Source organism: Apodemus sylvaticus, chromosome 7, assembly GCF_947179515.1.
Source record: "Apodemus sylvaticus chromosome 7, mApoSyl1.1, whole genome shotgun sequence".
Taxonomy (NCBI): domain Eukaryota; kingdom Metazoa; phylum Chordata; class Mammalia; order Rodentia; family Muridae; genus Apodemus; species Apodemus sylvaticus.
In genome coordinates, this window is record NC_067478.1 from 29,453,077 (window position 1) to 29,480,798 (window position 27,722).

The following is a 27,722-nucleotide window of genomic DNA, read 5'->3' on the forward strand; positions in this document are numbered from 1 at the left end:
ACTCAATAAAATTCTTGCCAACCGAATCCAAGAACACATCAAAATGATCATCCACCATGATCAAGTAGGCTTTATCCTGGGAATGCAGGGTTGGTTCAATATATAGAAATCCATCAATGCAATTCACTACATAAACAAACTTAAGGAAAAAAAACCATATGGTCATTTCATTGGATGCTGAAAAAGTATTTGACAACATTCAGCAGCCTTATTTATAATAGCCAGAAGCTGGAAAGGGCCCAGATTTTCCTCAATGGAGGAATGGATACAGAAAATATTATTTACACAATGGAATACTACTCAGCAATTAAAAACAATGAATTCATGAAATTCTTAGACCAATGGTTGGAACTGGGAAATATCATCCTAAGTGAGGTAATTATAAAAGAATACACATGGAATGCAATCATTGATAAGTGGATATTAATTAGCCCAGAAGCTCTGAATACTGAAGACACAATTAGAACATCAAATGATTCCCATGAAGAAGGAAGAAGAGGGCCCTGATCCTGGAAAGGCTTGATCCAGTATTTTAGGGGAGTACCAGGACAGAGAAAAGGGAGGGGGAAATGATAGGAGAATGGATGGAGAGAAGAGGACTTATGGGACATATGGGGGAGGGGGAACTGGGAAAGGGAAAAGCATTTGGAATGTAAACAAAGAATATAGAAAATAAAAATATATATACAAAAAAGGGTGGTGCTTTATATTAAACTTTAAACTTCCTTCTAGAATCTTAGACTGTCTCAATTATTCTTTCTAAGATGTTTATAAAAATCCCAAATTCTGTAAAGCATGTTTTCAAATAAAGATAACAACCTCTTATTTATATCGAGATAGCTATAAAATAATCCATAATAATACAGTTAACCCTCAAGCAACCTCTTACTTAGAATGAACTAGCTCGAAGTTCATCCATACAAATGCATATGACACTCTGTAATGGATGATAGCCAAGGAACACAGGGGGCAGGAGTGGTCAGATGGAGCTATAAGCTAGCCAGCGATGGACCTGAAACACCAATGAGGAATTCTGACCTCGGTATTCCTTTTAGAGCTGTTGCATTCCAGAAGACAGGATTTGAGGGTCATGGCAGTGAGATAGGCTCCTTTAACGGAAAAATTCACATGATTTAGGAAAGGGATGCAGCTCTGATGTCTGTAGAGTTAATGACACTGTCTTGGAGTTAGGATCACTACACAAAGGACTCCAGTCTGTCCTCTCTAAAATACCCAGCTGCCACTTGTCACTCGTTATCTACCTAATGATGCTCAGTTGCATGCACTGAATCTTCTGTGTCTGTGATAGGTCTTTAAGTGTGACAGGAAGATGAAACTGCCGAGGTCTCCGGAGCTTATCTTTCAGCACTGGCTTCTAACTGGCCTCTTATCCACACTGGTATGGAGGAGTGGATGCGAACACTTCCAGGAATGTTTGTTTCCTAAGAAAAGTAATGTTGGTTTTATGGAAATTTTAACACAAAGATCTAAGTAGCCATGTACATGATTTGTGGGATAATGTGTTAACACCAGAGATGTAGATGGCAAATCTCTTTCAGTTACAAAGAGGTGTGAGGACAGTTTATTTTACAGATATTTAATTGTGTGTGACACACACACACACACACACACACACACACAGAGAGAGAGAGAGAGAGAGAGAGAGAGAGAGAGAGAGAGAGAGAGAGAGAGAATATGAATCTTGGAAAGAGGGGTGCCATAGACTAATTTAGGTCTGAATCTCAAATGGAAAGAACAGGTTTCAGTATTAAAGAGTATATTTTCATTTAACAAAAGAAAGTATAGTTAGAGAGAAGGCATTTTGTCTTACTTAAAAATAATGCTTAATGTTTAAAATTATCATGGAAAAGTCAGAAGTTTTGCTTACCATTGAGCCATAGAATTAAAAATGACCATGAAGTGATGCCTGGTGGAAAGAGGGTACTGGAGTCAGCCATTGTCAGGTACACGGCTCTGGAGTCTGTGTTGTCTCTGGGAAAGAACCCTGGTCATGTCTCCTACTCTCAGTGTTCTCTGGTTTCTATATCTGTGAAGGGAAGAGAATGGTAACAATATGGTCAGGCTGTGCTAAATGTGAACTACATTGTCTGAACATGCCTGCCCACTGCCAACCACATCCTAGAAAAGGCAAAGGGAGATATTAGTGACTTTCTTTTGTAATAAGACATCTTAATGGCTAAGCATACATCCTAATGGTAGATATTGCCTTCCAAGGATTAAAATTCCATTCAAGCCCTTCAATTATCTATGAGTGATTTTCACATTGCCTTGAGGTATTAACTATGTTTGATCGTGATATGATTTTCATATATTCCATCAAGAAGAACACAAAGACACTGGCACCATTGTGATAATATGTACCGTCATATTATGGATTAAAATGAGTTGAGAGATTAATAAAGCAAGAAGAGAAAAAGACAAGCCACAGCATGAAAAGAAACTAATCGTGCAACAATCTCACCTTCAACAGGGGGCCCTGAGAGGCTCCTGTTTTCTAAGAACTCTCTGACAAGCAAGGCTGAACCACATGCCCACTAATGTGCCACACGATAAATTATTTAGGCAGGGCAAAGTCAAGGAAGGATCTTTAGAGACTCCCAGATCATACTGTATAGATTGGGTAATTGTGGAACAATGGTAGTTAATTGAGCAAAATAGCAGCAGATGAGATTCATCATAGGCCAGTGGGGCATAGTGAAGACTTTGATGTGAATTACTTGTACACGTTGTACATTCCTAATTGAGTGTGATTCCCCAAAGAGAAAGGAACTAACATAAATTATGGGCGCAGTGGAAGCAGCAGCTTGCCTGCTACATGAAATTCTTCAGAGCATTCTCTTCCGAACATTGATTGTATGTGTGTGTGTGTGTGTGTGTGTGTGTGTGTTTACACACACACATGTGTACCACAGTGTGTATATGTTAAATGGAGGTCAGAAGACAACTTTAGGAGACCACTTCTCCCTTGCCATCACATGGGTCATGGAAATCAAACTCAGGTATTAGGCTAGGCAGCAAGCACCTTTACCCCGTAGGCCCTCTCACTTGTCCTCATTTTCTTACTAAAAGCATTACCTTACTTATTAAAAATCTATTTGTGCTCAAAAAGAACATTGAAGATATGAGTAGAAAAATTCTTGGTTAAGGAAAGATAAAGTTATTCAAGAAGGGGCAAATGTTCACAAGCAGAGTCTCTTGTTCATGAAGCATGTGTGGGGTATTGTGTTAGTACGTCAATTTCATCCCTGTCCCTTATTTTTCTATTTTTGCATCTGGGTCTTTGGCTCTGTGACTTGGTGGTTTCTCCTGCTAAAGTTTGGTATGCAAATATTGGGCTGGCCACATGCCTTGTTTTATCTAATAGAATGTTATCTGTCATGACATAAGTAGAGGCTCATATGAACTTGAGTAATTTGGCCTCTTTTCTTGTATCTCTGCCATTGTATTGAGCCTATATCTCAACAAGTTAGTAGCAAGAACATTCTGGTGGTTTGGATGAGATTGTCCTCCAGAGGCTCACATGTTTAGATACTTCCTACGTGGTAGAATGGTTTGGGGGAAGAATGGGGGCATAGCCTTGTAGTAAGAAGGGTGTCGCTGGGGGGTGGTCTTTGAATTTTCAAAAGTCTTATGCCATTCCTAGTGTGCTCCTTGACTTCTGCTTGTTTTTTGTGATGTGATCTCTGAGCTGTTCTTGTTGCCAAGCCTTTGTTCTATGCCATGGTCTCTAACCCTCTGAAACTATATGTCTAATTAAACACTTTATTCTGTAAGCTGCCTTGCTCATGGTGTTTTGTCACAGCAATGGAAGAATAACAAAGACATGCAAGGAGGATAAATATTCCCTGAACCCATGATCTAAGACTTGAGAGTTGGCATGCTATTTTTTTTTCAGGTCAATATTTTTGAACCACAGTGATCCCATATGTTCAGCCAACCATTATTCTTAATGGTTGAGTCTGTGTTCTTAATGTGTCTGTGTTTGGAATATATTAACTTTTAATTGATACATTGAATAAAGCTGTTTGTCATCTGTAATGCAAACGGGACTCACCCCCAAACAGATGAAGATCCAGCTAGAATAAAAGGGTAGACCTCTCTACAAGTAAAAAGGGATTCCTAGCTTGCTTCTTAAAGTGTGTGCATTGATCCTTTCCCAGTCATTGTCCTTGAGCCTTTGCCTTTTGTCTTTGTCTTTCATCTTGAGTCTTGTCTTTGGGTCTTGAGCCTGGTTGCATTAGATGGAAACATACATCACCTTTTCTCTTGGGGCTTCAATACGGTGAATGAATATCCAAGTACTTCTCAGTCTTGATTGTGTGATCTGACCTCTTTCTCTCTTCTCCATCTCTCCATCCGTCTATCTTTCCTACTAATACAGTGAATTTTTTTTATATAGTAATTTGCTTCAATTAGCATTGGGGTTGTATAGTTACAATATTTTTATATTGTTCTTATACCACTTAACCCTTACAATTATTTCTTGAGTTGGGATATGTCTAGGGGTGTGTGTGTCTCAGGGTGGGGGTGAGGTTAGTGTGACTGTAGGATTTAAATCTTGTCCTTGTAGTTCTAAAACCTCTATTCTTTGGGTGTAAGATCACAGTTGGAAATTATAAAGTTGCCTGAGGCACACAGAGGTTCTTCTATGGAATTGTTTTAGCCTGGTTTCCTATGGAGCTGAGCATCATTTCTGGTGCTTCAGATACTGGCCACCCTTCTAAGTGAGCAAGTGTGTCTTTCCATTGGGCTATGAGATTATAGATGGGTACTCATGACTGAGTTGACATTCAGGGTTAATTCTCCCTTTTGTTTTTGCACTATACATTGGTTCTCTTTGTCCATAAAATCATGTGAGTCATATGCTTCTATTGACACCCAGGTGGCTCTGACAGAATTCCCATCAGGAAACACGGGCATCTGAGAGTGCTTGGTGTAATCTAGTCAACTTAACATTCAGAGCCAAGAAGAAAATACTAAGCAATTACAAAGCAATTCTGGGATCTTACATCTGTTGGGTTAGCACTGTATTTTACTCCAGCCTAATTACAGTTAGTGTCTGCATAAGTATGTGGCTCTCGGAGCAAAAACAGCCAATTTGCTTACTTTGTCGATGTACTTTGATTATATTTGACCTAACAAATTAGGTTATCTAATTCTAGACTTAATAAGTCCTCCTCAGTCTCAGCTCAAGACTCTTCTATTTAGTAGAATCTTTTTGTAATAGTTGAGGGCTACGATGCTGCCAGCAACTTGTGTCAAAGCATACAATTAAAAGTGAGCCACAGTTCAGGCTTCTGATGATGAAACTGATTAAAGGCCAGTCCTGGGCTGTAGCAGACCAAGATTTCTATCCTGACACTTGCCTTTTCTCCTATTGGATTTTTCTCCTGTCCAGGTATAATTTCTAATCACATTTAAGAATGCAAAGACCTAGAGGAAGAGGGAGAACAGACTTGCTTCTGCAGGTGTGTACCTGTGAATGTCTCCTTCTCATCATTTATAACTCAGGCAGGTAGCTTTTGTGGGGGCAGGGATGGGTCTTGTATGCAGCCCATGGTGCCTCTGGCTTAATGTTTCTCCTTGTCTTAGGTCTTAGCCCCACCTGAATGTTGAGATTATGGTGTGCACCGTTTTTTGTTTTTGTTTTATTTTGTTTTGTTTTTTAATTTTATTCCCCCGAGACAGCATCTTGCTGTGTCCTTACAGACTAACCGCACACTTTCAGTCCTCCTGCCTTCTGATTTTTAGTGCTGGAAGTCCAGACATAAGCCACTATGCCCATCTTTAAACACCCAAGTCCTTCCTAGTGATGTGAAGCTCTGCACAACTGTCCTCTTCTCTGTGTCTCCAGCTCTTCTTCCCTGACCCACTGAATGCTCCTCAATATTTTTCTTGCATTAACTCCAGCGATTGTCCTCAGACAGTCTGTAGCCCTTCTGCTTCAACCTCCCTGCACACATTCACCTATCAGGTAAGAAACTTCTCATGGGTCAAAGCTGAGATGCAACCCAGCTTCTTCAGTCTGGCCCTTCTGAAGTGTCCTGCTCAGGTGGTCTTTGTTCTTCCCCCTCCCCAAAATCAAAAGCGCTTGGGTGTCCTTTAGTCCTTATTTCAGATGATAAAGATCTCAGAATATCTACTAGGTTCCATGTCCCCAAGGGCAGGGACAAGTAGCCTCTCGTCACATTAGAAGTACACAAAGCACAACCCTCTATGCATTTCAATATCATGAAGTACTTTTTGTATAACACATGTTTAGATGAAGACTTCAAATATAATTCTTCTCAAGATACAAAGTCTGATGGTGCAGAAATTATGAGAAAGAATAAGAAGAATTCATGCTTTCTGTCTTAAATCATGCACAGCATAGGGCATGCATGAGAAGCAGTATGGCAAGTATGGATTGGAGCTGTTATTAATTTTTAGATTTCTTTTGATCTTTAAAAGCAATGGCTTCTTATATACTCTTTGTAATACTCATAATTTACTGATGAACAAGAACATAAAGAGTGAGTGTGAGCATACATAACTAGTCATGTAGAGGGCACAGACGCTAAGGCTCGGGTGCAATTGGAAATACATGAAGAGGTATCCTGTATCTAGAAATGCCTGACTAAACTCTTCTAGAATACTGCCCCCTCCCCCAAACACACGCATATATACACACAATGCTACAGATGTTCTTCCAAATGCATTGCTATCCTTAAAAGGAAATGTGCTGTTTAGTGTTTACAGTCATGAGCATCTGGCTCAGCTATGATACTACTGATTTGCTTCTTTAAGAACAACCAGTCTCCAGGGTGAGAGGAAGTCTCCAGCCAAGCTTATCATGGGTCTCATCATATTTCCTTCTTTGTGGTGGATGAAGCAGAAAAGCAGGAGATTGATTTTCTGATAGGAAGGTGGTTTGTAGGAATGGATTATGTAGTTGCAGCAGCAGACATAGTCTTAGTTCCTGTGTTATGTTATGCTAATTTATCATAAGGTAGGGTCATTTGGGAAGAGAAACTTTTACTTGAGCAAATGCTTCTTTAAGATTTACCTATAGGCAAATCTGGCATTTTTTTGATTAGTGTTTCTGGTGGGAGGGACAAGGTTACTGTGGGTTGCGCCATGCATAGGAAGGTGGTCCTGAGGAGTATAAAAAGCAAGTTGAGCAAGCCACAGGAGCAAGTTAGGACCCATTCCTACACATCCTCTGCTTCAGTTCCTGCCTCCAGGTGCCCTGACTGCCTTTGAAGATGGACTGTAATGTGGAACTGCAAACTAAAATAAACCCTTTCCTCCTCAAGCTGCTTTTGATAATGGTGTTTTATCTAAGACATCTCCCCAATATCTTGATCATGGTATTTAACCAAGACAATTCCTAGAGCCAATCAATTTCAAGATTCATGACCAACATTCGCCATCTCACGTATACCATTCACAGGAACAGTAAATAATTACATAGCAAAATACAAGAATTTTATTTTTTGAGACAAGATTTCTCTGAATAGCCCTGGGTATCCTGGAACTCTATAGACCAGGATGGCTTCCAACTAAGAGACCCATCTGTATCTGCCTTAAAATGCTGGTATTGAAGGTGTGTGCCACTCCACCTGTCTGCACAATAGAGTTTTAAATTGAGAAATAAACTTACATATTTTTAAAATTCAAAAAATTATTTGTTACTGGACAAAAAGGTAAAATATGTTTAAATAATAACTGGGATGTTTTTAGAGACATCTTTAATTTTATAAGGCATTTATTGTTAACATTGAAGTTGTAATTAACTATTAATGATCAACGTGTTCCTGTAGATAAGCACTCAGGATATCTTGTTTCAAAAGTACAGTGATAAAATGTTCCTCTCATGTTTTTCCCAATTATAATATATCATGATATTTTATGAGATATTTATCTTATTTTAGCAAATAAATGCTAGTATATATTTTCTACTTCTATGGGTAAATAGTATCATAGTATGTGCATTATTTTCTACTATGCTGTGGGGTACTTTCAAAATGACATTACATCAGTGTCTCAGTCTTTGTTACATCTTTATTTATTTTTGTGTGGTTTTGTACATGGGTACATGCCATAGTGTATGTGTGGAGGTCACAGGACATCTGGCAGGAGTTGGTTCTCTTTTTCTACCATATGGTTTCCAGAAATTTAACTCTGCTCTTTAGACTTGCAAGCTAGTGCCTTACCTACTAAGTCAACTTGCTGGCCCTCAGTCTTTATATTGGCTTTTCTCAGAATTATATGATACTTCTAAACATAGCTTACTTGTATATTTCTCCCCTTTTGACTGAGGCTAAGTCATTTTCACACATTTTAGAATTATTTATATTTCTTCTTCCAGGATTTGTAGTTTCATTGAGTTTGTCTAATTTAAAATTTTATGTGTATTTCTATAATGTATGTTAGGATGGTATTGATGCATGTGTATACATGTGTTTGCAATTATATGGATATACATGTATATGCAGGTGTGTGTATGAGTGTGTGTATGTGTGAATGTGTGTATGTGTATGTATATATGTGTGAGTGTGTGTATGAGTGAGATTATGCCTGTGTGAGTGTGTGTGTGTATGTGTGTGTGTGTGTGTGTAGTTAACCTTGGATGTCTACTGGAGTTGTTCTCTATCTTCTGCATTGAGGCAAGGTCTCTCATTCTGGGGATTTTCTGTCTCTGTCTTCCACATGCTAAAATATATCCTGTTTTATAGCATTTCCATAATGCTAACACTAACAGTGAACTATGCCCATAAAACAAAAATACTTTAAATAAATATAATGTATGTATTACAGCATTTTTCTTATCAAAAAACAATTTTATGGTTTATTTTCACATGCGTGTATCAACTGAAGTAGCCATCTGTAAATCCTGAGTAGAAAGTCCCTGTGTTAACCACACTCCATAATTTCTCACAACAGAAAGGATTTCAATAGCATTAGACAGTGTCCAATACTGGTCTATAGCTACCGCTTCCATCCTTGCCAGTCGGAGAAGCTAGTAGCTAAAATTAGATATATTGTTTCTGAGTCACTCCCTTGCATTTGTCCCATTTTCCCCAATAGTATATTATAGGAGAATAAGATGACTATAACAAATCTAGTCAATAATCCATCCATGAATATATCCAATTATCCATTAGAGAATTCTGCTATCTAATTTTGAAGAGGAAGGGAGGTTAGTGTTATTGCTTAGCAATGGAGTGTTCACAATGTGCTTTTAAAATACACATATATTCATAGTATAATTAATTTATTATAGGTCATATTATCTGGACACTTATGTGAAGGAGGACCATAGACAGGGAAAGCTTTCATCTTGTCCAATAGAACACATGGTGTCATGTGAGCATGAGAAAGGGAACTAAACAAGAAGAACCTCAGGCTGTAGTGGAGCTCAGAAGAAGAACACTTTCCTCTGCAGGGTTGGCCACAGATGATGTCTGTGGTATGTGGAGAGGGCCTCTGCATCCTCCTGTGCTTAGCCATTGCCCTAAATCTTGTGGTAGTTCAAAGGGTGTCTCTTGCTGTAAACTACCTACAGTTCTTGTTGCAACTTCTCCTCTGAAGAGAAAGCCTCACCCTGTCTTGACCATAGCAACTGTGATATAACAAGTTGTGTGTATTTGTAGAGAATAGAACCTTTAAAATGAGGGTAGCTAGCTATGTTATATGCATAATGGGTTTCTCAGCCATAAGGATAAATGTGATCCTATCATTTTTAGCAAAGTGGATGGAATTAGAAAGCATCTATTAAGTGAAATAAGTCAGACATAGGAAGACAAACACAAGACTTCTCATACGTGAAAGGTAAATGGACCTGAATGTAGCATATTGTACTACAGCAGTGGTTCTCAACCTTCCTAATGCTGAGACCCTTCAATACAGCTCCGCATGTTGTGGTGACTCTCAACTATGCATTCTTTTGTTACTGATTCATAACTGTAATTTTGCTACCATGATGGATTGTATTGTAAATCTACCATATGCAGGATACCTGATGTTCTACCCCTGTGAGGAGGTCCTTTGGCTCCCACAGTGTTGCTGCCTGAAGCTTGAGAACCACTGTATGAGAGGCTGGGAAGAGTAGCGTGGGATTGAGCAAGGAGGTAAGTGCATGCCAAATGAATACCAATGTGACCATACAGAAGCAGCAGGCTCTAGTGTTTCACAGCACAGTTCCCAACAACTAATTCTTAAGGAAGTCCTGGAAGGGAGGAGCTGAAACTGAACATAAAGGACAGAGAGACAAATGCAAAGTAGCTTGATCTGATTGATGCATCTGATACTCTCTATGTGTAGCTACTATGATAACTAAAAAAATTGAAGAAGACAAATGAATTACTTTAAAACATCTATTTTTCTTCAGTACTTTTTTTTTTGAGACAAAATTTATCTGTGTAGCCTTGGCTATTGTAGACCAGGCTTGTCTAGAACTCAGAGAGCCATCTGCTTCTGCCTCCAGAGTACTGGGATGAAATTCTTCAGTAGCTTTTATTGATATTTCAGCTCAACCCAATTTACTGATGATCATATCTCTTGGCGAATTGAAGAATCTTTGTTCCCAGTGCTATGACAAAGTATCACTGACAGTGTAATTTATAAATAACAGAAATTTATTTCTCACAGTTCTGGCTCTGCTAGGTCTCAGTTGAGTCTACCCACAGATTTGGTGTCTTGTGTGCCCTGGATGGTGTTTTCCTTATGTGACCCAAGAGATTGCAGCTGGGTGGGTAGCTCTCTGAGCCTCGATTAGTTGTAATTGTACAGTTCTCCTCATTTGAATTCTTATCAGTTAGCCCATTGGTAACACTGGTGTTAGAGGGACACAAGCATTCACGGCATAGCAGCACTGCACAAAATCAGCAATCAAGTACAAGCTACAACTTTGCACTTCCCTCAGTATTCCATGAGCTATGAAGTTGGCTCGCACACACTGACTTTGAATGAGTTAATAACTTTTTTCCATGTGGGTGGTATCATTGGGGCCTCTGATTCAAGCTAACATACTCTGTGATCCCAAAGCTGTTAATGACAGCTCTTTATGCTGTTGAGTACTGTACAACTTCTGTTTACACCTGGCACAGGAGTGTTATCTAGCTCTCACCCTGTAAAGAAGTGTGGTTCTCCAGATCTTTGCAGCCAATGAGCTGAAGCCCAGTAGGAGGAAAGGTCATGTCAGGTCATACATGGAGCATGTTATGGGACTTATAATGGCACCTAGGTCCTTGCACTTCATACTGTGGTTCCTCCATTTTTGAGGGAAGACATAATCTTTCTCACAACAGTGTGTGCACTGCACACACACACACACACACATAAACACGCGAAGTGAATGTGTTTATGCTGTAATACCTACATATATTTATACAGTATAAAGGCCTGAAGTTAGGTGGTAGGGAGGTGGGGTGGATTTTGAAAAAGTTGGGGGATAGGGAGATAACTATAGTCAAAATACATTGTATTGGATTCTTTAAGAATTAATACAGTATTTCTTTAAGGAAAATAAAGGAGAGGATGAGACAGTTAAGTTTTATCTGAACCTTTTCATCACCATATAATTTTAAGTATTCTAAAGTTGAAAGTGTCAGGGTTTTAAATTTGTAGCACACCTACCTAGAGAATATTAGCAAGCTTCTATTACATATCATGCCAATTAGATAATGAACATACAAAGAAAATGAGTGCATACTGTAAAGTTTTACTAAAAGAATTAGCTGCGTTTTATTCCCCCCTCCAGTGGATTTAACACTTTGGATATCTAAGTGCTTCCTTTAGCACTTTCTGCCCACTAATAAGTTATTAAATTAGCATCAACAGAAGACTTTTCTAAGACTCTACAGTGGGAAGCGTTAAGCAGAAATTATATGTAATGAAAATTACAGTTGATGTACAGAGTGCATTAACTGGAAGTGTTTTCACTGAACCAGTTTACATGTGTGTACGCATGTTTGTGTGTGTCCATGTGGAGACCAGTGGTCCCCCTTGAGTGTTGTTTCCGGGGTACCATCCAGCTTCTTTGTTGAGACAGAATCTCCCACCAGGCTCAGGGCTCAATTCAACATCCATCTCTCTCTCTCTCTCTCTCTCTCTCTCTCTCTCTCTCCTCCTACTCCCAAGTACTCGGATTATAAACGTGTGTGAACACACCTGGATTTTTTTTTTCTTTTGGTGTGTGTTTTGGGGTTGATCGCAGGTCCTTATGCTTCTGAGGAAGACCCTTGACAGAGTGGTCTGTCTCCCAGGCCCCACTTCATAGTTAAAGTTATTTCCAAACATTGTTATTATTTTGTATCAGAGAGTTACTTCTATGATGGAGACAGTTTAAGTTACACTGTAGCAGTACCAGATTCTCAATGATTTTCATTTGTTAAGTACTTAAACCATAGCTAGCTGCTACAGAGAACAGCAGAAGGAACTTCTAGAACCTTCCATGACGCTTTACCAGTTTTGCACTTTGCTCTTCTATTGACAACTTCATCCGGTGAAGAGAATCTTGTTTCTCCCCATACAGAGGTAGAGATCCACCTAGCCACACCACACCACATTCCCCAAGGTGTCCCAGCTTGCCTTTGATACCAGTTCTTTCTCCACTTCTAAGCCTGCAAACTGCATGGTGTCTCGCTTCCTTATCAGCTCTGACTTGGCCTGTTCCTCGCTTTTGAGTCCTGTATGCGTTCACCCACCTAAGCACTAAGGTGATTGGTATGAATGCTCTCCATGCAAACAATAGCTTTTATCGGCAGATGTGCACAGTGTCAGATTCAAACCTGATAGAACGGTAAGTATGTGTTGGCTATTCCTTTCTAACATGCCTCTTGAAAAGTGCTGATTTCTCAGCCCGTGGCCTTGGAGAGCAGAACCCACACTGGATTTCGGACTCATGACTGCTGAGGTTTTGTTTTGAGTCACTCTCCCATGTCCATTTTAAGGATGTTTAGGGAATGAGTCATGGTGGTGAGAACTTTATAGCCTGTTGAAGGCGTGGTAGGTGTCAATGCTCTCTGCACTGCCTGTGCTACACAGTACAGACGTCTCCAGTCTGTACTTTTGGGAGTTCTGTGAGACTCTAGCCTTCGCTATACTGATGGAGTGGCTTTGGGGGGAAACACAGAGGTCAGTTTCTCTGCTGTGGCGGCTGGCAGAGGGTTGCTTGATTTCTCAGAAGGGCTCTTTTTCACTGCTTAGCATTCCCCCCAAGCCAGTTGTCTGAAGCCCGGAAACAAGCATCACATTCATCCAGGGAATTTGCCGGATAATAAATTAACCTAGATTACAGGGTTTACCCCTGCAGCACCAGGTCCCGTGGGTTTAGGGAGGGTTTGCGAATGTGCCTTTCGAACTTGGTGCTACAGATGCCTTTCGTTCAAGACACCACACTTTGGCCACCCCTGCTCCAAACCAACTGGCCGCTCCTCAGGCCTAAAACTTAATTGTGCAGCACTGCTATTGTCTACGCTCGCCATTGCCATGTTCCCAGGCTTCCATTCTCTCCATGCTCACCTATTAAAGATCTACTAAGGTCTTTCCTTTGCATAGTTTATGCCAGAGCCGCCTCATCCACAAAGCTTCCCAAATAGCTTCCAATCACCTAGCCCACATGCACCCTTCCCTCAGCACCCACTACTGCTCTGACAACAAAGGACGGAATCTTAATCTTTTCTCTTTAATCTTTATTTTAATTTGGTTCTCAAGGAGCTTAAGGTAGATTTCATTCATGGGATCCAAGTGCAGACTCACATTCATGCTCCTGCCTGTCTTTCATCTCCCTTATTTCTATAAATCTAATACCGACTATGCTGAGCCCCAGTGTGTACATTTCCCAGGCTTTCTGTACGGTGACCCTGGCTCAAACTGTGTCTATGGGAGCAGTAGGGCTCTGCTTATTCACTGGTTTGTTGTGCCAGGTTCTCTTCTTTAGTATTGTGTTTAATTAATCTTTTATAAAGCAATTTGTGACAGAAAAGGGGATCAGTTTTAAATAATCCAAATTTAATTAAAAACTGTGTATTAAATTTAAATTTACTTCTTTCTTTCTTTCTTTCTTTCTTTCTTTCTTTCTTTCTTTCTTTCTTTCTTTCTTTCTTTCTTTCTTTCTTTCTTTCTTTCTTTCTTTCTTTCTTTCTTTCTTTCTTTCTTTCCTGTAGCTCCGGCCTGGTCTTTCTGCACAGTTTTGCCCTCTTCTCACCCCAGGCCCCCTTTTGGCCATTTTTCTCTGTCGACTATTAAATCCAAGGGCTGAATTCCCAGAGACTCCATTGCTCTCGGTAGCATGTGGCTCTGGGCAGTTAGACAGACATCCAATTATCAGAGCAGCCTAATGAGCTAATGACTGCCCAGGGCATTCTCTTGGGAGGGGCTCAGGGACTTCTCTGGAAGTGGTTTCTGTCTGTCACCTGCTCAGACATAGGATGAGCCTTGCAATCACACATTCTCTCAAGAAGGGTAAACAGAGAGGGGTTTCCTAGGTGATGCCGTTTCCCAGCAGTTGAACAGTTGCCTTTCCCATCCTTTTCCAGGGTGGCAAATTGCCAGGATGGTGTGCCCAGGGTTAGCTACTTGATTATCTAGTAAGAAAAAAAAAATGCACCTAGCCTGTTATGGTGGGAAATATCAGAAATAATAGTTTTCAAACTGCTGACAATTCTGTCATCTATAGTTTCGTTCACTTGGTTCTGGCATGCTATCTGGGAATTGTCATACTTAAGGCTTTTATCATTTCTTCATAGGAAACTTAAGAATCTTTCTTTTTGGGCTAGTTCCTTCCTCAGTCACAGAAACCAAGAAATCACTCCAATCAACACTTCCTGCCTTTTAATATATATGAGCATGAGGTGTTCACTGCATATCAGGCCTTTGATGGAGGGCAGTGACTTTATTAAACTTTACTGGAGTGTGTAATTCCAGTTTTGGAGCCTTGGATGCCATGTCTATATGGTAATTTCTATCTATGTTTGAGCCTGATAGCTTTCAACCTCATACTCAGTAGTTAGAAATTGCATTCAGAAATAAAATTACATTCTAAAAAGATTTAAAGTGTTGCTTCATATATTATATTGCTTGTTTATAAAGGAGTAATGAAAAATACCTCCACATAAAAGTAACAAGGAGTGACTTAGAAGGAGGAAAGGGGTCTCAGGGTATAGAGCTTCACAGTAAGGATATATCAGAGACCCTCACAGACAGGCTTGCCCTCTGATTTCTCAGGGTCATATTTCCAAGGTGGTGCTTAGAAGAAGACTTAAAGCACAATTGGTCTGGAAGTCTCAGGAAAGAGGCTAATGGGAAATTTGAATAAAACCCATACACTTCCCCAACCATCAGTGAGTTAGAGGTAATTTTATCCAATAGCAGGAAGGGGCATCATTTAGTTGTAGAGGTTTGTGCCTAGATTCTTAGTCACATAGACCATGCGATGTGACTGGTGGGTATGCTATGGGAGATGGGCGGTAGAGACATATGGAAGGTGATTTAATCTCTAAATGAGCAATCTCTAAATTTGTGTGTCTGTTTATCTATCTATCTATCTATCTATCTATCTATCTATCTATCTATCCACCCTGGATATGTCTTCCCCTCCTTCCCTCTGTCCTTCCCTCCTTCTCTCCCTTTCCTCCTTTCTGTTTCAAGCTGGTGCACACCAACACTCTGTTTAACGAGATGCCTGTGGCTCTCCAGGGAGGCTGTCTGACCAAAGCGAGCTTCTGAGGTCTTTTGGATTCCTTCCCTTGATGAGGTCACTCCAAGGTTCTATCAGCTGTTTACTCATCGGCTTGTAATAAAAACTGGATCTCCCGGAGGCTATGTAAACAGAAATTAAGTGGGAAACATTCCACATCTTAGAGAGCAGATTAAACATTAGATGTTGCTGTCGCTGTATAAATTAAAGGCACAGGGACAGTTCAGTTGCAAATAGTTTGATTGAGATAAATATAATCCTTATTTTTGCAGTGTTCTTTGTTTTCTTTTTATTTGTCCATTATATTCACTAAAGGAATAATACACTCTAACATAAGGTCCCCTTAACTCCAGTTCAGTAAACTCTTTAGTAGATGTTTGCCATTAAACTTTAGGTAATCCAGGACGAAGTTTTGTTACCAGAGTAGGCATGAATGTGAATCATGATTTGTTTGTTTGTTTTGTAGTGCTATAGATAAAAATCTAAGCTCTGGTGCTACAATGAGAGTTTAGTTTCTTTAAAACCCAGATTTGTTCTTCTATGAATATGTTTTTGTTTTAATCCCTGGTGTGGAATGAGAGGCTGCTTCACAGCAGGTGATTATGATTTGCCTCTTGCACTAGCAGGGGCTTGATCTTTGCAAGCTGCAGAGAGGGTAATTCTGGAAACTGGAGACAATGTAAATAAATGCCTGAGCCCTGAGGGGTGGGAGGAGCTCAGAAGGAGGAGAAAGGAGGAGAAGGAAGAAGAGGAGGAGGAGGAGGGGGGGCAGGGAGGGAGGGGGAGGAGGAGGGAGAGGAGGAAGAAGAGGAGGAGGAAGAGGAGGAGATGGAGGAGGAAGAGCAGGAACCACCCCTGCAGCAAGGGATAAAATACCCTGTGCCAACACCGCCTCCTTTCCCTGGTGGATGGCAGAAGGGTGGGGAGGTAGCAGGTTCTAGTATTGGATGGCTGAGGTCCTCTTCTGGGCTGCCTGGTGGCCATTGTGGCTAAGCAGGTACTGCTGGGCCAGAAGGTGGTGGTTGTACGCACCAACATTTCTGGAAATTTCCACAGAAACAAGTTAAAGTACCTGGCCTTTCCCTGAAAGCAGATGAATACTAACCCCTCTCAAGGCCCCTACTACTTCTGAGGCCCCAGTTGCATTTTTTGGCCTACTGTGCAAGGCAAAGTGTATTGTGTGTGTTGCCCCAAAGACAAGAAAGGCCAGGCTGCCCTGGAACTCCTCAAGGTGTTGGACAGGATCCCCCACCCTATGACAAGAAAAAGCAGATGGTGGGCTCTCCTGCCCTCAAGGTTGTTCGGCTGAAGCCTACCAGAAGGTTTGCTTACCTGGGGCATCTGGCTCCCGAGGTCAGATGGGAGTACCAGGCAGTGACAGCCACTCTGGAGGAGAAAGGGAAAGGCAAGGCCAAGATCCAGTATCAGAAGAAGCAGCAGCTCTTGAGGCTACGGAGACAGGCAGAAGAGAATGTGGAGAAGAAAATCTGCGGGTTCACAGAGGTGCTCAAGACCAATGGACGCCTGGTGCGAATCCAATAAAGACTGTGCCTCATGCCTGCCTGGCTTGTCTTTCCTCTACCAACGACCAGGGAAGTGGGACCAGAGATTCCTTAGGCACTGCTTCTGTGGGTAGAGGGTACATTTAGACAGCTGAGAGCTCACCGCCTGCATGCGTTTTATTAAAGTGAAAACCATGGAATGACTTGAGCTTCGGGGTTGAAAATGAGTAGCAGGGCTGCCCCACCCACCTGACCCAATACCATATTGCAGCTATGAAAATGAAGGCTACACACCCGGGCAGGGATTTAGACATGTGCACTGAAGTTACTCACCAAGTACAAATACTTACTGCCTTTGCTTCTTCCCAACAGACCACAAAGCAAAGTTTCTTGAGGGTTCTATGTGCTATAAAATTACTTGACTTAAAAAAAAAAAAAGAGGAGGAGGAGGAAGAGGAGGAGGAGGAAGAGAAAGAGGAGGAGGAGGAGGAGGAGGAGCCTGCTCTTAGTTGCTGTTGTTGGAGTTTGCCAAGAGTTCCTGAGCAAAGAGAAGTTGGAAATATCCTGACAACAAAGACTGGACTTGCCCCAAGGTACCCAGCACCCTCATCAGCAGGAAGTAGTCTAAAGAGGTTTTAGACTTCTTTCCTCTTACCTTCTTTCTCTTCTAGCTAGTGTTGGGGATCGGGGTGGGGTTGGAAGGGATTAGGGAGGGATAAGGGTAGGGAATGGAAATAGATATAAGAACTAAATAAAATAGACCAAAAACCATGTCAGCATGGTGCTTTCCATATAAGTGCTGTATTTCCAAAGCTAGACTCTCTGCTCTTGAAGTTGGAAGAGCATCATATGGTGGGAAAACATGGCCTAATAAAGTTAGGCACCTATGTGCTGAAACCAGTTTTGTCCTTGAGACCTGTGTGACCTTGAGCAAGGTGACCAATGTGTTGTCTCCACAGTTCTGCCCAGAGGAGAACTTCCACTGAATGATGGCCAACCTTTGACTCAGGGTCTGATCCCTGACAGCCTGCCACCAACTTGGGCTTCCCTTACTTATTGTTGTTTCATTGGCAAAAGCTAAACTATCAAAATTTCCTTCCCTCTTTAGCCACTAGAAACTCTTAGTTGTTGTATAAACATATATTTATACACACACACACACACACACACACACACACACACACACACACACACACACGGGCGCATACACTCATATGCCTATCACTCCCTCTCCCTCCCTCCCTCCCTCCCTCCCTCCCTCCCTCCCTCTCTCTCTCTCTCTCTGACTATTATTCTGGATCTTTTCTTTTGATTTCTCTTTCCTTCTTTCCTTTTCCTTTCTTTTTCTTCATTTTTCTTCAGCACATATTCTTGCTTTTTGATGGTAGAAGATTTTCAGTTCCTGTAGGAGTCCATGAATCTGCCATTTTTCCAGAAAGCCTTTGACACTACAAACTAAGATTTGAGTAGTGGGTAGGATCACATGTGTTATAATAGTAATAATAGTTATTAACATTGGTTATTCTTTACAACAACTTTAGCTTCATAACAAAATAACGCAGATGTTTCATAGAGATAACCCACAGGTTTTTGCCTATCCTGTTTTTTTTTTTTTAGGGTATAATTATTATAATCAATGAACTAGCAGACACACATATAAACTAAATCCTCTACTTTATTCTGACTTCTTTAGGATTCTATCCAGGATAGTACATTGCATTTGATCATATATTCTTAGGTATTATATTTTGGCTGTGACAATTTTTTATGCTTTATAATTTTTGATTAATGTAGTGGTTTTAAGGAATACTAGTTAGGCATTTCCAGAGTGTCTCTCTCTTGGGATTTCTCTGCTGAATACTCCTAGTCTAACGGCAGGTATGGATTTTGGAGACTGTCCAGAGGAGAAGTACCATTCCTGTCATACTGTATCGGTGCCTACATTGCCAACATGATTCATGACTGTTCACATTGACCTTGATATCTGACTAAGGTAGTGTCTGTCAGCTTTCTCTGCTAGAAAGTTATACTCTTTTCTCTCTTTACATGGAATACATTTTTAAAAGAATTCAGTATGCACACTCCACAGTTCTCTTTGAGAATATTTGCAAGTGTTAATTGCAAAATCTTACATGGGGACTTTAAACAATGTTTTTGGTATTATCTTTTCTATGGTAGAAACAGACTATCCATTTATAATGTTTAACTTTTCTGTATTTAAAGCTGTTTGCATTAAACAGACTAGATGTTTCTTAATTTGTGATAATTTGTTTCTTAATTTATAATAATTCATAATAGACAGGCATATTTGTAATCTAATGTTATCCACTCTTAGCTATTGAATCTCTGGTAATTTGGTAAACCTGGTTCTGTCTCTCCTGCTTGATCATTATTCGCTGAAATAGAAACAGCAATACTAGTTAAAAGTTACTTTTCATTCTTACTATATCTCCTAATTTCTACATAATGAAACACTAAGTTTTTGATAGTTGACAAGGAAAAATGGAAGCCTTATTTTGTTTTAAAGAAAAATTGGCCCTTAAACACACTAGGCAAACCATCTGTAACATAAAGAACACATTGGCCATGAGAATTACTAGCTAATTTCTCACATGGCCAAGCTGCACAGCCTCACATTACATATGAGCATGCATGCATAGACGCAGGGAGAAGTTTAAGGTTGAATGGGAACCAAAATACTCCCTTGAGTTTTAATCACTAATTATTGGTCTCGGGGTCTCTCTCTCTCTCTCTCTCTCTCTCTCTCTCTCTCTCCTCTCTCTCTCTCTCTCTCTCTCCCTCTCTCTCTCTCTCTCTCTCTCTCCCTCCCTCTCCCTCCCCCTCCTCTCCCCTCTCCCTCCCCTCCTCTCCCCTCCCTTCTCCCCTCCCCTCCCCTCTCCCCTCCCCTCCCCTCTCCCCTCCCCTCCCCTCTCTCCCCTCCCCTCCCCTCTCTCCTCTCCTCTCCTCTCCTCTCCTCTCCCCTCCCCTCCCCTCCCCTCCCCTCCTCCCTTCCCCTCCCCTCTCCTCTCCTCTCCTCTCCTCCCCTCCCCTCCCCTCCCCTCTCCTCTCCTCCCCTCCCCTCCCCTCCCCTCCCCTCCCCTCCCCTCCCCTCCCCTCCCCTCCCCTCCCCTCCCCTCCCCTCCCCTCCCCTCCCCTCCCCTCTCCTCTCCTCTCCTCTCCTCTCCTCTCCTCTCCTCTCCTCTCCTCTCCTCTCCTCTCCTCTCCTCTCCTCTCCTCTCCTTTATCTGTTTTTGTATTCAGAGGCATTTCACATCTCCTAGATATGATTTAGTTGGCATATGGGCTTGCCAGGTTTTCACTACCTTTCCTTCATGAACTGCTTGAAATGACTGGAGAGGTCAGACCTGAAAACAGGTGGTGAAAATATTCAGGGGGCAAAAAGCACAGGGAGGGGTCATCTGCTGTTGCCAGCAGTTCCATTTCATGACCTGAAGAAGCTGACCCAGCTTTATATTTAGATCCTGCAAGATGGCAGAGCAGAGCACACTGTTTACAGGCTCGTGCTTTTAAGTAACTATTGGATTTTCATCGAAAGGGTTATCCTAGATTGTTGCAGCACCTGGTTCTTGAACTGAATAAGAAGACCTCAGAGGTTGGTAGGAATTACCCACTGAAAAGATATTGCAAGCTGGAAGGGAGAATGGCTATTTTCTATTTTGGAATGAAGATTTGTATGCATTTCAAAGTCAGCAACAAGACTTTAATACATTTATTCTAACAGGCTTTCTCTGAGAAAAGAGATTTAAAAAAATAAATTCAATTTGCATAAGCTGAAAAATCCTTGTGTACTTAGAGCCAATACCTGCCTTCTTTGTTTTATATATATCATTCTTTGTACAACTTGGGTGTATGCCTATTTTGAAGGTTGTGTTGCATTTCTGAATGTTTTCTACTTCCTATCATTTGAAGGAAAATGAATGCTCAGATTCTCGTTATGTCACCTATATTGGTAATACTTATGTCAGACATAATTAGGCTGCTTTCAAGCCATTTCCAAGGAATCAGAGAAATCTTCACATCTTTTACATCAAAGGGAGGGATAGTTGGATGGCTACGAATTAATTGTTCCACCTCAGTTGAAAATAAGAGAGTCCCTTACTCCATAGACTTCAGGCTTTCCCTCCAGGTCTTCAGCATTTTGTCTATATGATCTCACAGGTGTAGATTGTGGACCAGAGCCTCCACTTTGGATTTTATGCTATTAGGAGCTCTGGGTATTGAGAAGTCTAAGCCAGTCGATTTGTGACAGACTAAATGCTTGGGATTTCTTTCTCTCTCTCTTTCATCCATTCATTCTTCTTTTCTTTGTTTTGTTTTCTCCCTCTCTCCCTCCTTCCCTCCTCTTTCCTTTTTTCTTATTGTTCTTTGTTTCTTCTTCCCTCCTTTCCTTCTTTCCTATCTCCTTCCTTCCTTCCCTCCCTCCTTCCCTCCCTCCCTCCTTCCCTCTCTCTCTCTCTTTCTCTCTCTCTCTCTTTCTTTCTTCCTTCCTTCCTTCCTTCCTTCCTTCCCATCTCTCTCTCCCTCACTATCCCTCCCTTCCTCTCTTTCGCTCCCTCCCTTCCTTTAATTGAAAATAGATTCTTCTTTTCATATATCCTGAGCACAGTTTTTCCTCCCTCCATGCATCCCAGCTTCCCTCTACTATGTTCCTCTCCCCAAATTTCAATCCAGAATTAATTTGTTCAGATTAAGATTCGGAACACTGATTTTTGATTGATACATACAGTATCTCAGGCTGTAGCTCAGGCTTATCTGGAACTTACTATGTACCTGGAACTCCTGGCAACCTTCCTGCCTCAGCCTCTCCAGTGCTGAGATCTCAGGCTTGAGCCACCAGGACCACATCTCTGAGAACCTTAGAACAATAAAATCAGAGTGGTGAGGGTCCCAAAGACTCACTTTGCACCTTTCTTGACTTTCCCCAGCATTCTCCCGAAACTCCTTCAAAAAGAGAGAATGAAGAATCTGTCAAGCAAATTCAAGTTTATTAGCTCAGTCATTAGGGAAATGGTGAGATTCATTAGCATCTCTGAAGGGGAAGTGTCTCAGGGTGGATAGATATGGGCCTCAATGAGTAATTTTATTTGAGTGTTTAAATCTGGAAATGGGCTGGGGCTATCAGAGATTAAGACCAAGATGCTTAACAGGCTATGGTGGTGCACCCCTTTAATCCCAGCACTTGGTAGAGAGGTGGGTCTCTGATTATGAGGCCAGTCTTGTCTAGAGAGTGGGTTCCAGGATAGCTAGGATTATAAATAGAAGTCCTGCCTCAACAAACAAGTCAAACAAACAAACAAAGGACCCAGATGCTTTGGGCAAATTGATATGTCACAGCTATAGCACTGAGAGATTCTCTTTTCATCCATAAAAAGGGAAATGTGATGGTCTTCAGACAGAGGTTGTGTTCAGTCCTACACACACCTCAAGCTGACAGCATGCCCTGCTGGAATCACTCATGCTGCCCACGGTGCGATCACCATCTCCCTCACTGGATACCTTAGTGACTTCCTCGTTGTTTCTCTAGCTTTTCCTTTTATTATTGATCCCCTAATTTTCATTTGTTCAGATTAAGATTCGGAACACTGATTTCTCCTGCCCTAATTCTCCTGCCTCTGCCTTCTTGGTGCTGAAAGTACATTCATGGACCACCAAGTTTCACTTCTTTTTTACTTTTCTAAAGTTCATGCATACTCTCCAGAATTACTAGCTGATTGTCTGATTGTCTTTCACTTACTTAAATCTTTTGAAAGTTTCAGAGCCACCTGCTGAACAAATGATATCTATTATCTTTTAGCCTAAATCCATTTTATCTTGTCAAACAAGTACAGCTAAACACTAGATGGAGCAGTGCCTTTCTCACATGGAGAAGGAAAGTGAGACATTCCCTTTTGGTTAGTAAGTCCATCCCAGCAGTCAACAGAGGGCAACTAGTCTATAAACCCACCTCTTGTTTATTTCTATTTGGAACATAGAGCAGTGAGGTTGGTCAGCTGCCCGGTTACTTTTCTTCATCCACACTGGCAAATGGAGCATATTGAATGAGAAACAGGGAAAGGTATTCTCATACAGGGTGACAGCCAGTGAGGAATTTGCATATCAAGAAGACTGCATTTGACCACCAAGGCTCATCTTTCTTTGTTAGACAAGCACTGCTTATAAACTTTAAGCAGGAGATTGCCTTTCCCAATGGTATGTTCTATGACCTCCAACATTCTTATACTGATGTAGAAAGCCAGGACATCATACTGGTCTTTTTTTATCAACTTCAGTTTTTCTCTTCCTGAGTGTAGTACTGTGTGCTGGCTATAAGAGTCCTTTTCTGTCCTTGCCTGACAACCTAGGACTACTGTCTGTTAGATTTTGTCTCCTAGTCTGGTAATAATTGTCTCTTTGTAATTGAAATGCCATCCCAAAGACAATTTCATCAGAAGGAACCACTGCAGCTATTGAATCCCAAATGGTCAACTTTGGCTCCTGTGGAATCTGTGATATGATTCTACTATCTTCATACCATTAAACATTAGCTGAAATTGTTCTGCTCGCTTACTCATTCACTTTTTAAATTTTTGTCTTTTCTATAGAATTCAATCAGGGACCTCTGTTTTCTTCCATCCTTAGTGCCTAGATCATCATTTCAAATGCAGTAAACATTCACAAACATTGTTTCACTCAGGTTATAGATGATTAGGAACCATTCCCACATATTGCAGGAACAAGTGTAGTTTATCCTCTCCCTCTCCTCCTCCTCTTCCTCCTCCCTTTTCCCCTCCCCCTCCTCCTCCTCCACTCTCTCCCTACTTGCAGCATGTCTATATCTAGATATCCTGTACCTTTGCTTGCACATGTGAAAAACATGTACAGAAGAGTATCTGTGCACAAAGGAGTTAGCATAGCAATCCCAAGGATACTGTTATGGGCTCAACGAGTGAACAGGCTCTTGGCTCTTGGGTATTATTTGGGACATGGCTGGTAAACTGCTGCCTGCATTGATAGAAAACTTACTAAGTAATAAGGTTGTCCTGCCACTTGGAAACTGAGCTTTCTCTACTGGGAATTTTTATGGTGGCTTGATGTTGGGACCAAGGTTGACTTCTGAGTACTGTCTTTGCTACATTTACTTGGCAGAAATGGGAGGAAAGAGCAACCTTTGTCTATTTTTAGTCAGGAGGAGGAGGACCCACGTGCATGCTTCTCTTCCCTTGCTGATTCTCTCATGCCTTCTTTTGCTATACTAAATCTTAAATGGTAAAACAACCATTTTCTGAGTGTCTTCATCCTTGTAAAGAATCAGAGGATATGTGGACTGCTTGGGGCCTTTTAGACATTCATTACAATTATTTTACCAGGAAAATGTTAAACCATTTAAAATATCCATGTAAAAATGACCAGTGTGTACTATAGAGTTTTCCTATATGGGACCATCCTATACTAGATATGAAAATACTGGCCAAAATTTTTGTCAAAAACTAATTAGACTTAAAGTGTTTCCTGCAACTTGGCTATTACCGTTTGTGCACATAGGTAATCTAGATGCTGTAAGTACAACATGACCAGAAACATAATTGAAAAGCTGTCAGTAGATCTTTCTGAACAGAGGAACTTGACAGCACAACAAAAGGAAACGGTTTTTGCTAGCTGTCCTGTGCTAATATGTTACTCACTAGCCACACATGGCTACTTAAATTTAATTAACTTGCAACTACACAGAATAAAAAATCCAGCCTTCTGAATAAACAGCCACATTTCATGGTTTGGAAACCAATACAGAATAATAGGAATGCAGAATATTTCCACCACATAGAATGCTGTGTGGCAGGACACTGACCTGCAGCCTTCTATTATTTGATGTTTATTCCATTTCACATTTTCACATTTTCTTTTTGTTTTTTTTTTTTGTTTTTTTTTTTTGGTTAAAGGAAAACTATTTCCCTGATGTGATTATAATGTTACAGACTAAAGTGCTTTAAGATCGAATGCCCTGCTTGGTAAGCATTGAACACACAATGCGTCTGCATTGGAGCATCAGTTTCTGTCTTTCCTGGGTAGAGCCACTGTTTGTAGTACATCCTGCCTGGTTAATGGGCTGAGACCACAGGTGGCTACGGCTCAGGAAAATAGTTGATTTTATTTTCTGTGTTAGTTTTGGCTAGAGTTGCAAAATTTGAGTTTCCCAGTATTCATTGAACCCGAGTTTCTTTTTTTTATTATTATAATTTTTTATTTTCTATATTCTTTGTTTACATTCCAAATGATTTTCCCTTTCCTGGTTCCCCCCCCCCCCCCATAAGTTCCCTAAGCCCTCTTCCCTCTGCCCATTCTCCTATCAACCTCCTCCTACTTCTCTGTCCTGGTGCTCCCCTACAATGCTGGAACAAGTCTTTTCAGGATCAGGGACCTCTCCTTCCTTCTTCTTGGGAGTCATTTGATATGTGAATTGTGTCTTGGATATTCAGAGTTTCTGAGCTAATATCCACTTATCAGTGACTGTATTCCATGTGTGCTCTTTTGTGGTTGGGTTACCTCACTTAGGATGATATTTTCCAGATTCAACCATTTGTCTAAGAATTTCATGAATTCATTGTTTTTAATTGCTGAGTAGTATTCCATTGTGTAAATATACCACATTTTTTGTATCCATTCCTCCAATGAGGGACATTTGGGTTCTTTCCAGCTTCTGGTTATTATAAATAGGGCTGCTATGGACATAGTGGAACATGTGTCCTTATTACATGCTGGGGAATCCTCTGGGTATATGCTCAGGAGTGGTATTTCAGGGTCCTCCAGCAGTGTTATGCCCAGTTTTCTGAGGAACAGTCAGACTGATTTCCAGAGTGGTTGTACCAACTTGCATTCCCACCAGCAGTGGAGGAGAGTTTCTCTTTCTCCACATTCTCGCCAACACCTGCTGTCTCCTGAGTTTTTAATCGTAGCCATTCTGACTGGTGTGAGGTGAAATCTCAGGGTTGTTTTGATTTGCATTTCCCTAATGACTAATGATGTTGAACATTTTTTAAGGTGCTTCCCAGCCATTCAAAGTTCTTCAGGTGAAAATTCTTTGTTTAGCTTTGTACCCCATTTTTTAATATGGCTATTTGGCTCTCATTTCAGATTTTGTTATGAAAACATTAAAGGAAACCTTTAACTGGATGGATGAATGATAAATGTTGGCTAACATGTGTTTCCTGATAACCATTTTGAGAACGGGAAGATGTGATCTCATGTAACTGGCTTTAGGGTGGCAGTGAAGCTGGTGATGGCAGGGAAAATCAACAGTATTGTTGACTCTTAGCACATTTTGATAAAGCCGATCATAGCTTTGCAATGGAAGCCAATTACAGATTCTAGAAATGCTGGTTGATCACCAAGGAGCATGACCCACCAAGAGGGTCAGGGCGGGCTCTTCGACCTGTCTTTCCTTCTCTGGCTCCAGGAACTTATGCCCAGGGCACTCAGCCAGGTCTAGCTTATTAGTGTTGTGCAGAGTGAAGTGGACTTCCATGTTGCTCCTCCTTCTACCATCCCTTAGGGAAGACATCTCTGTAATAGTACTCTTAATATTTTCACTTCAGTAATTATTAAGTGCTTACTGAATACTAAATGGGATGTAGCATTTAGGTCCTCATAGTCTTGGATGAGTACTTGGAAAAGCAAACAGATTGTGTTGATATAATAATACTAAATGGTGCCAATCTAAAAAATTTGTTCTTGATGCAGTCGGATGTGGAGAAACAGCTTGGCCCAGTGGTAGATGACATGGCCCCTAAAGGCCAGAGCCCCAAATTGCGGGTATAGAGGCAGGTACTAAGTGACAAGAAAGGTAGATAAGGGTGCAGTGGTGGACACTGGTGCCAAAGCTGAGGAGGTGGGATTGTAAGGGATCATATTAGGGGCCAGTGCCAGCCTCCATCTGGAAGCTGAGGCTCCTGTTGATGAATGTGTTCTCTGACATTTCTCTCACCCTAGTCTTCTGTTTTCACACTTGAGCGTGAAGACATCATCTCTCACATAAACGACTCCAAGCCCAGAGTGTGTAAGATGATAATGGAAGGCCACTGTCACCTTACTTCTCATCAAAGTTACTGGTTACTGTTGCACAAGGAGTCAACTGTAGAGGTGAGAGTGAACCCAGACTCTAGAGAACCTGAGAGTGAGGTACTGAGGAAGGAAAATGCGCCTTGATGAACCTTCTGGCTTGCTTAGCACACAGTAGGGTAGTCATTAGAACTCGTCACAGATTCAAGAATAGATTTTTTTCTAAAATAGGAGTCTACAATTAATATATAACACAAGGCTGCGACCTTACTTCTCACAAAACTGCTTGTCAAATGTTCTTTGAATTGCTTTAAAATAGCAGCATAATGTAGGAAGCATGGAGAGATGGAGAAAGTAGACTATTGACAAACTCATTAGAGCTCTTGGATGTAATCATGCTTGAAGCTTCCCACTGCTGTAGCCGAGCTTGGAACTGTGTAAATTGAGTTCTCTATTTTGCTGGA

The 27,722-nt window shown here is 41.0% G+C and overlaps 1 pseudogene; it reads left to right on the forward strand.

The window, feature by feature from the left end:
• The first annotated feature begins 12,770 nt into the window (after nt 1-12,770).
• On the forward strand, nt 12,771-27,405 carry LOC127689652 (60S ribosomal protein L13a-like; annotated as a pseudogene).
• The last annotated feature ends 317 nt before the right edge of the window (nt 27,406-27,722 follow it).